The sequence below is a fragment of the Mobula hypostoma genome, chromosome 6 (genome assembly GCF_963921235.1).
Source record: "Mobula hypostoma chromosome 6, sMobHyp1.1, whole genome shotgun sequence".
NCBI classification, from domain to species: domain Eukaryota; kingdom Metazoa; phylum Chordata; class Chondrichthyes; order Myliobatiformes; family Myliobatidae; genus Mobula; species Mobula hypostoma.
The window spans coordinates 165,897,007-165,911,240 of record NC_086102.1 but is presented as its reverse complement, the minus strand read 5'-3'; the positions used below and the strand labels follow the sequence as shown (position 1 = coordinate 165,911,240).

General features: G+C 41.1%; 1 protein-coding gene across 1 annotated transcript in view; it reads left to right on the top strand.

Annotated features, from left to right (window-relative positions):
• LOC134348579 (mitogen-activated protein kinase kinase kinase 20-like) overlaps positions 1-14,234 on the top strand; it is a 125,244-nt gene that overhangs the window by 87,899 nt on the left and 23,111 nt on the right. The gene's annotated exons all lie outside the window — the stretch shown is intronic.

The window sequence follows — 14,234 nt, the reverse complement described above, 5'->3', positions numbered from 1 at the left end:
TGGAGGGGTTCGTTGGGTGGAGGTTTGTGGGTTAATTGGGTGGAGGGGTTCATTGGGTGGAGGTTTGTGGGTTAATTGGGTGGAGGGGTTCATTGGGTGGAGGTTTGTGGGTTAATTGGGTGGAGGTTTGTGGGTTAATTGGGTGGATGGGTTCATTGGATGGAGGTTTGTGGGTTAATTGGGTGGAGGGGGTTCGTTGGGTGGAGGGGTTCATTGGGTGGAGGTTTGTGGGTTAATTGGGTGGAGGGGTTCGTTGGGTGGAATTTGTGGGTTAATTGGGTGGAGGGGTTCGTTGGGTGGAGGTTTGTGGGTTAATTGGGTGGAGGGGTTCGTTGGGTGGAGGTTTGTGGGTTAATTGGGTGGAGGGGTTCATTGGGTGGAGGTTTGTGGGTTAATTGGGTGGAGGTTTGTGGGTTAATTGGGTGGATGGGTTCATTGGATGGAGGTTTGTGGGTTAATTGGGTGGAGGGGGTTCGTTGGGTGGAGGGGTTCATTGGGTGGAGGTTTGTGGGTTAATTGGGTGGAGGGGTTTGTTGGGTGGAGGTTTGTGGGTTAATTGGGTGGAGGGGTTTGTTGGGTGGAGGTTTGTGGGTTAATTGGGTGGAGGGATTCGTTGGCCCGGAAGAGTCTGTTAACAAGGTGTATGTCTAAATAAACAAAATAACGTATAGACAGGGCGAATGACCAGAAACTGTACCCCAGGGTAAAAATGTCAAATGCTAGATTTCCTGTTCTTAAGGTTGGGGAGGGGGGAAAGTTTAAAGGTGACGTGAGGGGCAAGTTCTTCGAGTAGGTACCTGGAATAGGTTTCCGAGGTAGAAGTGGAAACAGCCGTGGACTTTGAGGTTTTTAGATGGGCGCATTTATATCAGGGGAATGAAGGTATAGGAATGATAGATGGGAGGAGGATATTTAGTATAAATTGGTATCAAGATGCTGGGCTGAATGGCCTGTACAATTCTATGATGTATGCTGGCCTCAGTTCCTCTCCTATGCCAGTTCCCTATCGTCCTCAATCCTTCCATCTTTCCAATATGTATCTCACTCCACCTTAAACATATATAACGGTATTTATAATCCTTTGAGCAGAACATTCCAGAGCTTCACAACCCTGAGAGGAGAAATTTATCTGCCCTCAGTTTTTAAAAAGAACTTGCCCTTTATCTTATGTTTTCTTGATCATGACTCTCACTGGTAAAAGTTCCTAAACGCCTACATTGCCAAGCACTCTTAAGTTAAGTTTTCTAAACTCCACGGAATGCAGATGCAAACTGTCTAGTTTCTTTGGGCTGCCTCCCAAGCTTCTATATCTTTCATTAGGTAAGGAGATCGTAACTGTGTACAGTGTTCCAGATGTGGGCTCACCATCTCCCTGTACAATTGCAACAAAAGCTCCCTGTGTGAACAGTGATTCTTTCTTTACACTGCCACAGCCGACCCTCTGTGTAACCTGCAGTTCACTTGCACTTTTACCACTGTGACATAATGCTTTCAGTGTTCACAGTGTGGTTTCCTCTACCAAATGCAGGTTGAGTCAGTTCTTCACAGGGTGTCTGTGTTTAGTGTGGAGGAATAAACTTGAGGCTTCTCTTGTTTGCCACTTTAATTCTCACTCTGACTTGTCTGTCTGTATCCATCTGCATTGTTTAAATAGGGAGACACACTTGGGGATAAACACTCTCAAAGTTGGACCCAGACAAGTATGATGGTAGGAAGACAAATTATACTAAGAGGTTGGAGGAACTTGGGGGGACTGTCATTTCAGGAGTGGGTCACAGAAATAGCCAAAGTGGCAGCTTTTGAACACATGTCTTACAATCAGTTTGATAGATTGGACATCTATACACAAAAATGGGGCAAATATTTAGGTTTCCTGGGGGGAAATAGTGGTGAAGCATATTGCTGAATGGCAGTTTTTTCTGTTATTAGAGGCCTGAATAGACACACATGGTTATTATATTGATATTTATTTCTGCATGTTGTATGTTTTGTAAGCTATGATTTGTATAATTCCAACACTGACTCAAGGGTTCGGGGAAAACTTTTAAAAGAATTCAATAAAATTTAAATCATAAAAAAAATAGGACCCAGTGGAAACTTGAGGAACAGCACTCCCTTCTGTGAACATTATAGACTTAAATACTATTCAGTTTTCTAAGATTTCAGAAGGTTCTAAAGCCTCATTTTCTGTGTCTATATCAGAACTGGCTTATCTTGCTGTCAGTCATCTTTCCGTAATATTAGCTCAGTTTTTTTTGTTGTCTGCATGAGCAAACCCTGGCCTGCTGTTTGCAGCATATCACACCACCTTGATTACCCTCCAACTACTCCAAGAAAAACTTATTCCCTCAGCAAATCTGGCCACAACCTATCGCAGATATTCCCGTTGTTCCTATCTGTAACTTAAAACCAGCATTTTTCTCTTTCCCAGTTCCAGTGAGATCTTCAGTCTGATCCTCGTTCCACAACTGCTGCCTGAGCTGATGAGCATTCCTTACAGTTGCAGTTTTTCTGATGTCCATTCCCTAATCATTAGCTTCGTCCCCTTCTCGGAGAGAGTGACACCGAACCAAATTTTTTGTGTTCCTTATGTCATATTTAATCATAACCATGCCTTTGTCAAGATTTATTTATTTCATTTTACCTAATTGTTCCTGACAAATCATTTGCCTCCGTGCATTTTCTACCAAAGTCCTTATCAATGCCCATACCTTAACTAATGCCCTTAACTATTGACATGTATTATCGCTGTCCTCCATTGTTCTACTCCCTGTTCACAAAAACCTTGCTGCCTGTTTCCTAATCCATGTCCAATGTTTCTCTTCTGTCTCCCGTATTTGCCGATTAATGTTAATTCCTCAGTAAGTAGTGTCTCAGTTTTTACTCTTCATACCTAGTAGATCGTAGAACGTAGACAGTACAGCACAGTACGGGCCCTTTGGCCCATGATATTGTGCCTGCCAATGTAAACCTATCTAACCTAGCCCCCCTACACAGCCCATAACCCTCCTTTTTTCCCTACACAGATGTGCCTAGGGAAGAGATTTTCAACTGTCCCCATTCTGTCAGACATTACTGGCAGTATGTTCCAAGCACCCATGATTCTCTGTGTAAACGAAAACTACCTTTGGCGACTCCCCTTAATGTTCCTTTATTGGGGTTCTGAACCGGTTTGACAGGGAAAACATGATAGTGTAATGGAACCATGATTGACGAGAGATGGAATATTTAGTCCAGAGGAAGAAGGAAGCATACTTAAGATTTAGGTAACAAAAATCAGACAGAGTACTTGAGATTTACTAGGTAACCTGGAAGGACATAAGGAAGGGACTTGGGAGAGCTGGAAGGCTTTGGCAAGTAGGATTAAGGAAAAGTTTTAAAAAGTAGGATTAAGCAAGACCTTTGACAAAGTCCCATGTGGAAGGCTGGTTAAGAAGGTACAGCCAATAGACATTCAGGATGAAGCATTAAATTGGATTTTACATTAGCTTAACAGGAGAAGCCAGGGAATGGTAGTGGATGGGTGCCTTTCTGACTGGAGGCCTGTGACTAGTGGTGTGCCACTAGGATTGGTGCAGGGTCACCTATTTCAACGCTCTGGATGATAACATGGTCTTCTGGGCTAGATTGGGACCATAGTGAACAACAACGAAGACTATCAAATCGTGCAGTGGGATCTTGACCAGCTGGAAAAATGTCTTCTTAGGGTTCCTTTACTTTAAGCTCTGGAATCAAATCTGGGTCATTACGTCACACCCAATCCAGAATTGTCGTTCCCCTTGTGAATTGGTCTACAAATTCCCGCTATAGCCATTCTACAAGTTCTCCCTCTTGGGATCCAGTGCCAATCTGATGTTCCCATTCAACCTGGATATTGAAATACAGCATGATTGTTGCAACATTGCCCTTTTAGCTTGTCTTTTCTTTCTCCCATTGTCATTCATGTCGCCTTCTAGCTCTCCTAAGTCCCTTCTTAAGCTCCTTCCTGGTTACTTCATAATTCTCAGAAGCCCATCCTGATGTTTTCCCCTAAATCTTAAATGTGCTTCCTCCTTCCTCTTGACAGAGTATTCCACTTCTCTTGTCAGTCATGGTTCCTTTACCCTATCATCCTTTCCCTTCCTCTGTGGGACAAACATGTCCAGAACCCCAGGCAACTTCCACATTTCGGCTGTGCATTTCCTGAAAACCATCTGTTCCCGGTCTACACTCCGACGTTCCTGCCTAATACCATTGTAATTGACCTCCCCATGTCACTACTCTTATCCTAATTCACGGTTATGCAGAAGGTCAGAATGAAAAAAAGACAAAACATTTAGAAACGGATAAGAATTTAACTTTCAGGTAATGTAGCCAAAATTGAAAAGGGGGTGATTATAGGACTGAATGCACACGGCATACGTAGTACGGTAGATCAGGGGTCCCCAACCTCTTTTGCACTGCGGACCGGTTTGATATTGACAATATTCTTGCAGACCGGCCGACCGGGTGGGGGGGGGGGGTGGCGGTGGTAGGGTTGCCAACGAGCAAGAGTAGCAGTCAAATACGTTGCGTTTACCCCGAGAAAGACTACCATGACTACGAAGCCTTGCACGGGCACCTGTGTGCACATGCGTATACGTGCCCATTTTTTTACTACAAATCGTTTTTGGCAATTCTGTTCAGTGAAACTACACTGTACATACATTATTTCTACTTTATATAGGCAGTGTATTTATCATATCCTGCTTTTATTATATGTTACTGTTATTTTAGGTTTTATGTAACAGCTCATGAATATAGTGATAAGTCAATTATAAGTCACTTATAAGTCAATAGCATCATAACATTTTAAGTAATGTTTGGATATTAAACACACAGCACGTATTTTCCCCGTATGAGCATATAAAATCATTGCAACACACCAATATGGCTGAATCAGTGGGAGCCTTGGGCTTGTCTTCCTGCAACAAGACAGTGCCATCGAGGGGTGATGGGAGAGAGCGATACTCGAAGGGGATTCCTTATGTCCAGTCTATTCTGCAGTTTAGTTTTCGTTGCATTCATTGCAGAAAAGCCCGCTTCGCAGATATGTTGGAAATGGAAGCAGAGCTTTCGTGGCTATCTCAGGATATTTAGCCTTGACTTCGATCCAGAATGCCGGCAGAGATGTTATGTCAAACATACTTTTCAGCCCGTCGTCATTTGCAAGCTCGAGGAGTTGATCTTCCCGCGCTGACATGGATGACGCGTGCGTCATGACCTCGCGTGCGTTCAAGCTCAACAGTGGGCGTGACAGGGAATGAGGAAAGGTGGAGCTGACTCCTATCACCGAATCATATCGTTTCCTTGCGGCCCGGTAGCACATGCTTTGAGGCCCGGTGGCTGCTGTAGATGACCTTGTAGAGCTGTTAGAAATTGGCAGTTTTGACCTTATGGACATCACTGAGTCGTGGTTGAAAGAAGATCGCAGCTGGGAGCCTAACATCCAAGGATACACATCGTATCAAAAGGACAGAGGGGATGGAGTGGCTCTTTTGGTTAAAAATATATGTCTAATCCTTAGAAGTAAGTGACAGAGGATCAGAAGGTATAGAATCTTTGTGGGTAGAGTTAAGAAACTGCAAGGGTGAAAATAAGTCTGACTGGAGTTGTATACAGGCCTCAGAACAGTAGACTGGATGTGGGGTAAAATTACAATAGGGCACAGAAAAGGCATGTGAAAGCCACAATGTTACGATGGTCATGGGTGTTAAGTATGCACAGAGCAAGCAGTGATATAATTAAATGTTTTCACTGAGTCATGTTAGTAATGGTACAGACTGGGCAACTGGCAGTGTGGGAGCTGCAAACTAAGATGAAAAGCGTGCACGCTCGGAAGCCCCGGCCCAAAAGAGAATGCCTCCCGCACGTAGAACGCTCAGTCAATTCACTGCACGATTGATCGGCCAGCAAGTGCACTCACCACATACTCACAGTCAATCTGATACAGGAGATCTTTCCCTCTGTTGATGGGAACCACGGAGGAAGGGAATAAGTGAGGTATTCTGAGAGAAATTATAGTAGCGCTTAACTGGCTGGCACACCCTTTTGCACTGCCCCAGAGGGTCAGCTTCTCTTTCTGTGCCTTCCTGCTCAGCTGAAGTTGAGGGCAGTGGGCTATGAATCTCCTTTTCTTGATGAAGCATCCATTTGGCTTCATTGGCTGGGACACTGGCTTCATCAGCTTCAGCTATACGTTCCCTCAGTCCCCCCGTCAGTTTGGTTGCGTATATGATGCAAATGTCACCTAACAGTTCATCTGCCTGTCAGCTTAAGTCTCCGACTTGACCATGACAATGCCAGATGACAACTGGTAGTCATGTTTCCTCCTTTGTCTCTGGCACCAAACATTCATGGTCTGGTGTGCCTATTGTATTTTTGTTTCAAGGCCTCTTGCTTGCTGCAAATTCGCTCCTGTACGGCTGGCTCTATCACATCTGCTCACTATAGTTGCTCAAGTTCTTCTTCTACCTTTAGGCCCACTGCATATGGCACTGGGCGGGCCTTGTAAAGCTTCAGTTAGCAGTTCTCCTTAACCTTGAACTTCACTGCCAAACCAGAGTATTGACCTGAAGTGTCAGCTTGGAAAACCCGCTGGTACAATGTACAAAGTAAGTTTATTACCAAAGTACGTATATTAAGCGGGCATACTCTACAAAATCCAAGAACCAGAACAGAATCAATGAAAAGACGTACCCAACAGGACGGACAAGCAACCAACGTGCAAAAGACAACAAACTGTGCAAATACAAAGGAAAAAAGAGAAATACTAATAATAAATAAATAAATAAATATCGAGAACTTGAGATGAAGATTTCAGTGACGGGGCAAGTAAAGTTCAGATCCTGGTGGTTGAAGGGTAATAACTGTTCTTAAACCTGGTGGTGTGAGTCCTGAGGCTCCTGTAACTTCTTCCGGGTGGCAGCAGTGAGAAGAGAGCATGGCCTCGATGGTGGGGTTCCTGGATGAAGGATGCTGCTTTCCTGCAACAGCACTCCATGTGGATGTGCACACTGGATATCCACTACTTCTTGTAGGATTATCTGTTCAAGAACATTGGTGTTTCCATATCAGGCCGTGATGCAATCAGTCAATATACTCTCCGCCACACATCTACAGAAATTGGTCAAAGTCTTTGATGTCATGCGGAATCTTCGCAAAACTCTAAGGAAGTAGCTGTGCTTTCTTCATAATTGCATTTAGGAGCTGGGCCCAGGACAGGTCCTCTGAAATGATGTCAAGTAACCAAGTTGGGAGGCTGGTTTCAGTGGCCCATGTCATGGGAGAGGAAAGTAGTGCTCACTTCTTCGTTCCAGCTGTCTCCTTACATGGAGTTGATGGTTGAGTTCTGCTGTTTTCTCATTACATGTTACTGAGTAAAAAATACATTTTCAAGTCCCCTACCTTCTGACAAAACTTGCAGACTGTCTTTTGATGCTTGGAATCAGACCACTGGGCATGACTTTCCCGTTAGTGACTGCGTCCCTGAGGGGGCTTACAAGATTCAAGATGGTTTAATGTCCTTTCCAATACACAAGTGCAAAGGAGAACGAAATAATTGTTACTCCGCATCTGATGCAGCTAAAACAAAAAACGCAATAAGATAAAGAACACAATAATATAAAAAACACATTAAATTTAAATACATAAGGTTGCTTATATACATAAATTGATTATATGTCCATAAAGTGACACTAGGCACAAGAGTGTCTATACATAGGTGACTAATAGAAAAATAATACTAAGTACATGATCTCTTTGGAGACTCTAGGCTGTGAATCAGTTTCCTGCAGCAAACATTGATACTTTTGGGTGGGGCTCTTGCTCCAGTACTGCCTGAATCAGTGGCGATGGTGATGGCTGAATTTGTATAATGCCTTACTTGACTGCCTCCTGCTGGTAAGCAGTGGAATTTGCTTTGTCCCAGGACAAATTGAGCTTTTCGGACAGGGAGCTCTCCTGTGTCCTCCCATCTTGGACTCCAACAATCAGTGCTTGAATAGCCATCACTTCTTTGAATTTGCTCATGAGTATTTCTTTGTACTTAGATTCCTGCACTGCTAGGGTCAATCTTGTGATGAAATCGTCTGTGTTCTCATCAGGGGTCAGCTACAGCTGTCAGAATCTGAAGCATGTCATAAAGATATTGTCCTGCGTCCACCCAAAGCCTCAAACACGCCTGTCAGTTCAGATTCATTCATAGGTGCAGAGCATTGAAGTATTTCTGCCCAGGTTCTCTCAAAGCGTGGTGAATCTGTGGAATTCATTGCCACAAATGGCTCCAGTGGCCAAATCATTAGCTATATTTAAAGCGGAGTTTGGCAGGTGCTTGATTAGTAAGGGTTACAGGAAGGACGTGGGAGAATGGGGTTGGGAGGGTAAATAAGTCAATCTTGATCATTTGGTGGAGCAACTCGATAGGCCGAGTGGCCTAATTCTGCTCCTACAGTATGTCATGTGATCTCAACTCAATCTTTCAAATATGTATCTATCTCCACCTTAAATATTCCTAATGATTTAACCTCCACTGATCTCCAGGTCCATGAACTCGATGATTCACAACTTCCTGCGAGAATAGACTTCTACACACCACAATTGTGAACGACCAGCCCCTCAGCTTCCCCATTTAAGACTCTCCCACTAGTTAAAAACATCCATCATCAATCTACCTTTCATTGTAAAATCAGAAGTGCCTGTGTTCACGTTAAATAATGCTTAATTCCATTCTTAATTCTTCAGCAAATGAAGCAGTCCATACCTGCATGCAGCAATGACTAGACAATATATAAACGTGCCCTGACAGGTGGCAAGTAATGTTCATGTCACTGTAGTGCCAGGTATTGACCACCTCCAAAAAGAGAGAGTCTAACTTCCCTTGACATCCGATGACATTACCATTGCTGACAGTTATCATTGCCATTAACCAGAAACTCAACAAGATAAACCACACAGACACCATGGATACAAGAGCAGTTCAGATTTAACAAGTGACCCACCTGGCACTGTAAAGTCTTCCTTCTTCTTATAATTCACAAGTCAGGATGTGATACAGTATATTGTTGCGTGAATGAAATCGCTGAAGAAAATTACTGATAGATACAAAGCAGCTTCTTTATTTGACTGAACAAGGTACAGCAGGCATCATATGGAGACGCTTTTGGTGGAAAGGTCTGCTGGCCCAACGTGGGGCTCGCTATTTATGTACTAAACACAAAGGACAATTCCATATTTATAAAGTATAGACAATACTTTCGTTTGCAACTGTATACAAACTTCACACCTTCTGATTCACATCCATCCCACAGACGCCAGCATCGTCTGGACTGGGATTCACAGCCTTTTAGGAATCCATTGTTCCACATTAAATCCACAATACATTTTCAAGGAACAGAAGACTGGTAGCCAAAGCCATTTGCTAAATGTAAATGACCTAAACCCAAAAATCACTCTTAACACAGTAGTCACTGCTTGCCTAGCTGTGAGCAGCTTCAGTACCATGTAATTACCGAAGCTGCGGGACAAAGTAGCCCATTTTTACCTGCAAGGTGTACTCTCTTCAAGACAAACTGCAGTTTCTTGTCTCTCCGTACTGCATCGCACAATCCCATAACCTCTACCAGCTACATGTTCCCTCCAAGTGCGTCACCCTGACTTCAGAATATATCAACGCAAACAACAGGAATTCTGCAGATGCTGGAAATTCAAGCAACACACATAAAAGTTGCTGGTGAACGCAGCAGGCCAGGCAGCATCTCTAGGAAGAGGTACTGCCTGGCCTGCTGCGTTCACCAGCAACTTTTATGTGTGTTCAGAATATATCACTGCTCTTCACATCACCAGATCTAAATTCTGGAACTCGCTAGCTAGTATCGTTATGTAGTACCTTCATCCGAAACACTGCAGAAGTTGAAGAACGCAACTGATCTCCATCTGATTGAGGACAATTCAATGTGAGAAATAAAGGCAGGCCTTCCCAGAAATGCCTAGATCCTGAATGATGAATAATTTGAAAAAAAAATCCCTACACCGACTCCCCCAAAACTATCAATCTTTGTCCCTCTTTTTTATGACATTTCTTGAAGACTGCCTCTCTGGTCATCTGCCCTAATACTTAATTTGTTGCTCAGTATCAACGTTTCTTCAGTGAAGTTCCATGAAGTGCCTTTGATACATTAAAGACAGTAGATCAAATGAGTAGAAATTGCTGTTGAATTAAAACTGCTACAAATTAATTAATGTAAAGATTTTTGTTTTTGCTGTTGATTTTTGGTATATTTTGCAGAACTGTAAGTATATTGCATAGAATATATTTTCCATTTATGACTAATCTGATTCCTCAGACAAGCATTGTTCATCATTTTAACATTTAAGCAATATCAATTCTATTTTTTTCTTTCCCTGCTTACTTAAAGCTTGCAATGCTTCTTGAATGCAGCAGGCTCTTAATCATCTGAATGCTGTGTATCTATTTTAACAGAGAGAAAATCTTAATTTTTAACTTCAAAGTCACCTTTGCATTTACAATAATATTACATTTCTTCATTAACTTTTATACAGAGATGCATTCTAATATTCGGTGCAACACCAAATTGCCCGCTGGAGTTGTATTTTATTTTTTTTGTAAGTGGTTCATTTTGTGTTCTCTGAGGATCCTATATCACATAGGCAGGCCCAATTTAAAACTGCTACTCAGAGGCTGGTTGAATATAATCAAAAATGCCCCATTTAGTCCAAAGTCATTTTCTTTTCAAAAGACAAATGTTATTTAATCTTTCAGCTGTTCATTGTGCCATCATAAATACTTTCTTCTTGCTGCAGTTGTGGGGCTGAAATGAGCCCACTAATTGCCTCCTATTTCCAATGACATGTGGTGGTTTAGTGGGAAGAAAACGCAGCAGGGAGGAGGAAATAGGAGGTTGAGAAAATGAGAGCTAATTATTTTCACTTGCTCATGTCAGGTTGGTGTCAGGCTTGTTTTTACAAACTAGAAGGTTTAGCACTAAATAAAACAAACTGGCATCATGTTTTTATATACTGGCAATGTCATGAAAGCAGCTGCACTGCAAATAATGCCTGCAATTGCATGGACACCATCTGACTTCCACTGTGTGTCTGTGCTAATGAGTATATCACAGTGGTGCCAAGTGAAAGGTGCTGAATTATGTATGATTCTTCATTAGTGCAGTAATAGTTCTGTACATCATTATGGGACATTGTTTCTCATGAGGCGATTAAAACAAAATCCTCTGTTCAAGACCTAGTTGTAACCCCTACATGCTAGTGAGGTCTACTTGAGTAGTTCTATCGGAGCAGCTTCCTGTTGATTCATTTTTTATTTACAAATGTCTCATGGGATGTTAGAACAGTAGGCAATGGCATTGTAAACAGAATGGAGTAACACTGATGAACAGATACTTATCTGATCTCAGGCCTCATTTCTACTTAAAACTAACAGCAATGACATTTGCCGATCTGCAGACCAAGATAATGATGCAAACTAGACATGTAACTACACTTGGAAGTCATTTAACACTGGTAATTCCCAAAGTTTACTGAACTTTCATCAGTCTATTATGTTAAATAAAATCCTTCCTGAAAATCATTATTAAAAAATGTTTAGTTGGTAATTGTGACCTCTTAGAAGAATGGCTTGACTTTGAGACCTGCACAGACATGTGTTACATTTAACAACATCTCAGGATATTTCAATCAATGTCATCTTTTTTGGGCAGTCATTTTTGATAAGCACTCTTGTGGGTAACAGCTGATATATCCAGAATTTGATTTACAAGCAATATGTTCCCAACTGAATATTGATGCTCTTTTTCTGCATCATGCATTGTTCCCGCATGAAGAAGTTGGGATAAAATTTGTTTCCAACCTTGTGCTTCATGATTTATTGCTAGAAAGTAAAACAGAAGGTTGTGTATATGAGATTATATTAGTTTTGAGTATAACTTTCATCAGAATGAGACCAGGAACAAATTGGATTGTATTCCACTGAGTTTAGAATGTTCAGAGCTACAGTTCTGTGATTAGAGAAAATTAAAGAATTCAACACAATACACAAAAAGAAACTATTTCCTCTTATAGAGAAGATCATAAAACTGGAACTAAACTAATTGGGACTGAATTATAATTGAAGTCAGAAAGCTGATCTTCACACACTCCCACAAAGAATTATTGATTGGAGGAGTTAAAATTTCAAGACTGATAATTGATGGACTTTTTGTTAGGTAAGTGAAGAGTGGAATAAGGATGGTTAAATGAATTTGAGAAACATGCCAGCCATAGTCTAATTCAATAGAGGAATATTCGTGGCACTGAATGTTGCTCTCGTGTTCCTATGTTTCAATTTATTTGGAAGAATTTGACTGTGAACGCAACGGCAAAGAAGTTAGTGGTGCTCGTATGATTGTTTAGGTGTGGACAAGGAGCTTAACTGCATGATTTTAAATCATAGGTTATAAAATGACTGGTGCCCTAATGTGACTTCTTCCACTTCTGTGTTTTCTTCGTAATAATTAACAACGGGAATTCATTTTGTAAGCAGTCATGCAAATAAATATTATCCTCTGGTATCCTGATGTTTTGTTGTTGCTCACAAAGTGAAGATTTCATAATTCTATTCAAAAGGCCATATTTGCTTTGCTGTGAGTACGTAACATGTAATTGGCAGTGAAGTATTGTGTATATCAGTGCACAAAATCATCAGATTTCATGAATGACACAAAATGCTTCAAATCTTTGAGGAATGTATAAATTGTCAGCAAGATTTACATGACATAAAAAATTGCACAAAATTTGTAAGTAAAATGTTGTATTTAGTGGGAGAAATTGATGCATAATTGATTCTCATATAAATTCTCATTCCTTATATATAAATTATTGAACTCACCTTAAGGTCTGCTACAGCATTTCAGCTTGCTCTTACGTGGAATGTCAATCCCTAACAAGAATTAAAGTTGTTACACAGATTTAAATAACTTTTCTGGTGAAGGTCAAGGGGATCAAGAGACCTACTTGTGCAAGTGCACATTCTTTTGCTGATAGTGAACTAACAGAAATCTTTGGGGACAAACAAAGGATATATCACCTTGTCATGCCTTTTTTTCAGCTTTGCAGTTCAGAGCTCATTGTGAATAAGCATTGAAAGTGCTCCTTCCAAGTGTAAATACATTTGTTACTGCAGCATTGAAGCACAGTGAAAATACCTCCATGTAGGTTAAAACTGTAACTACATCAGGTCATGCAGATGATATATTAGTCTAATATTTAGTAAAAAGTCAGGCACCCTTGCTCAGCACTACCCTCACCAAAGCAGACTTAATTTGGAAGAAGATAAAAATGATTAATGTATAAGTAAAAAATTTTGCAAGGTTTATAACAAAACTGATGTAGATTTGAAAAGGGAAGCAGTTAAGCTACTGTTTATGCTAGTTCTTAAAATTTATAACCATAGATTATTAGAAACCCCTCAGATGCTATGCCAATTCTTTTATGGATGCATCTGCCTTGTAAATAACCATTTGTAAGTAAAATAAAGTCTGCATTGAAATCTGTTAGTAGTGCATCTCAATTAGTACATTCAATACCAAACATGTGCTATTCAAACATACGAGATCAGCATCTTGATACTTCGCTGATCCAGGGTGACACCCAGCTTTTACTGTTGACCTTGACATGTCCTGATTTTGGGAGGAAAATATCCAGCATTGATTCCTGCTAGGAAGTCTACATCTGTGCATGCCACATGAGGCTAGGGCTGCGTCTGGTTGCCTGACTTTACAGCCGACTAACCCAGCAAGTCGCAAGATTCAGGATCACGTGTAAGCCGTACCTTCTGAAAGGGTAGGGAATCAGAAGAGGCATCACATCCAAGTACAGTCACTGCAGCCTGCAAAGCCATGCAAATCATCTAAGCAAATCTTATCTATTACTGTAAATTCAGATTTAGAATGTATTGTTGACTGAGTGTGAAAAATTCTTTGTATTTCAGTTTTCCAAAAGAAATGCTGATGCATGTTTCCTAATCATAGGTGCTAACCATTTTCTTTATCGACCTATTTGGGCTGAATAGTCCTTTGTGAAGAAGTCCAGTCATAGTTTACTGCACTCTTGCCCAATGGACTACTGTAAGATTGTTGGGTTTAGAAATTTTTAAATGGAAACTTACATTGAAAATAATTGCTTTGCTAATTTGTCAAGGCTGT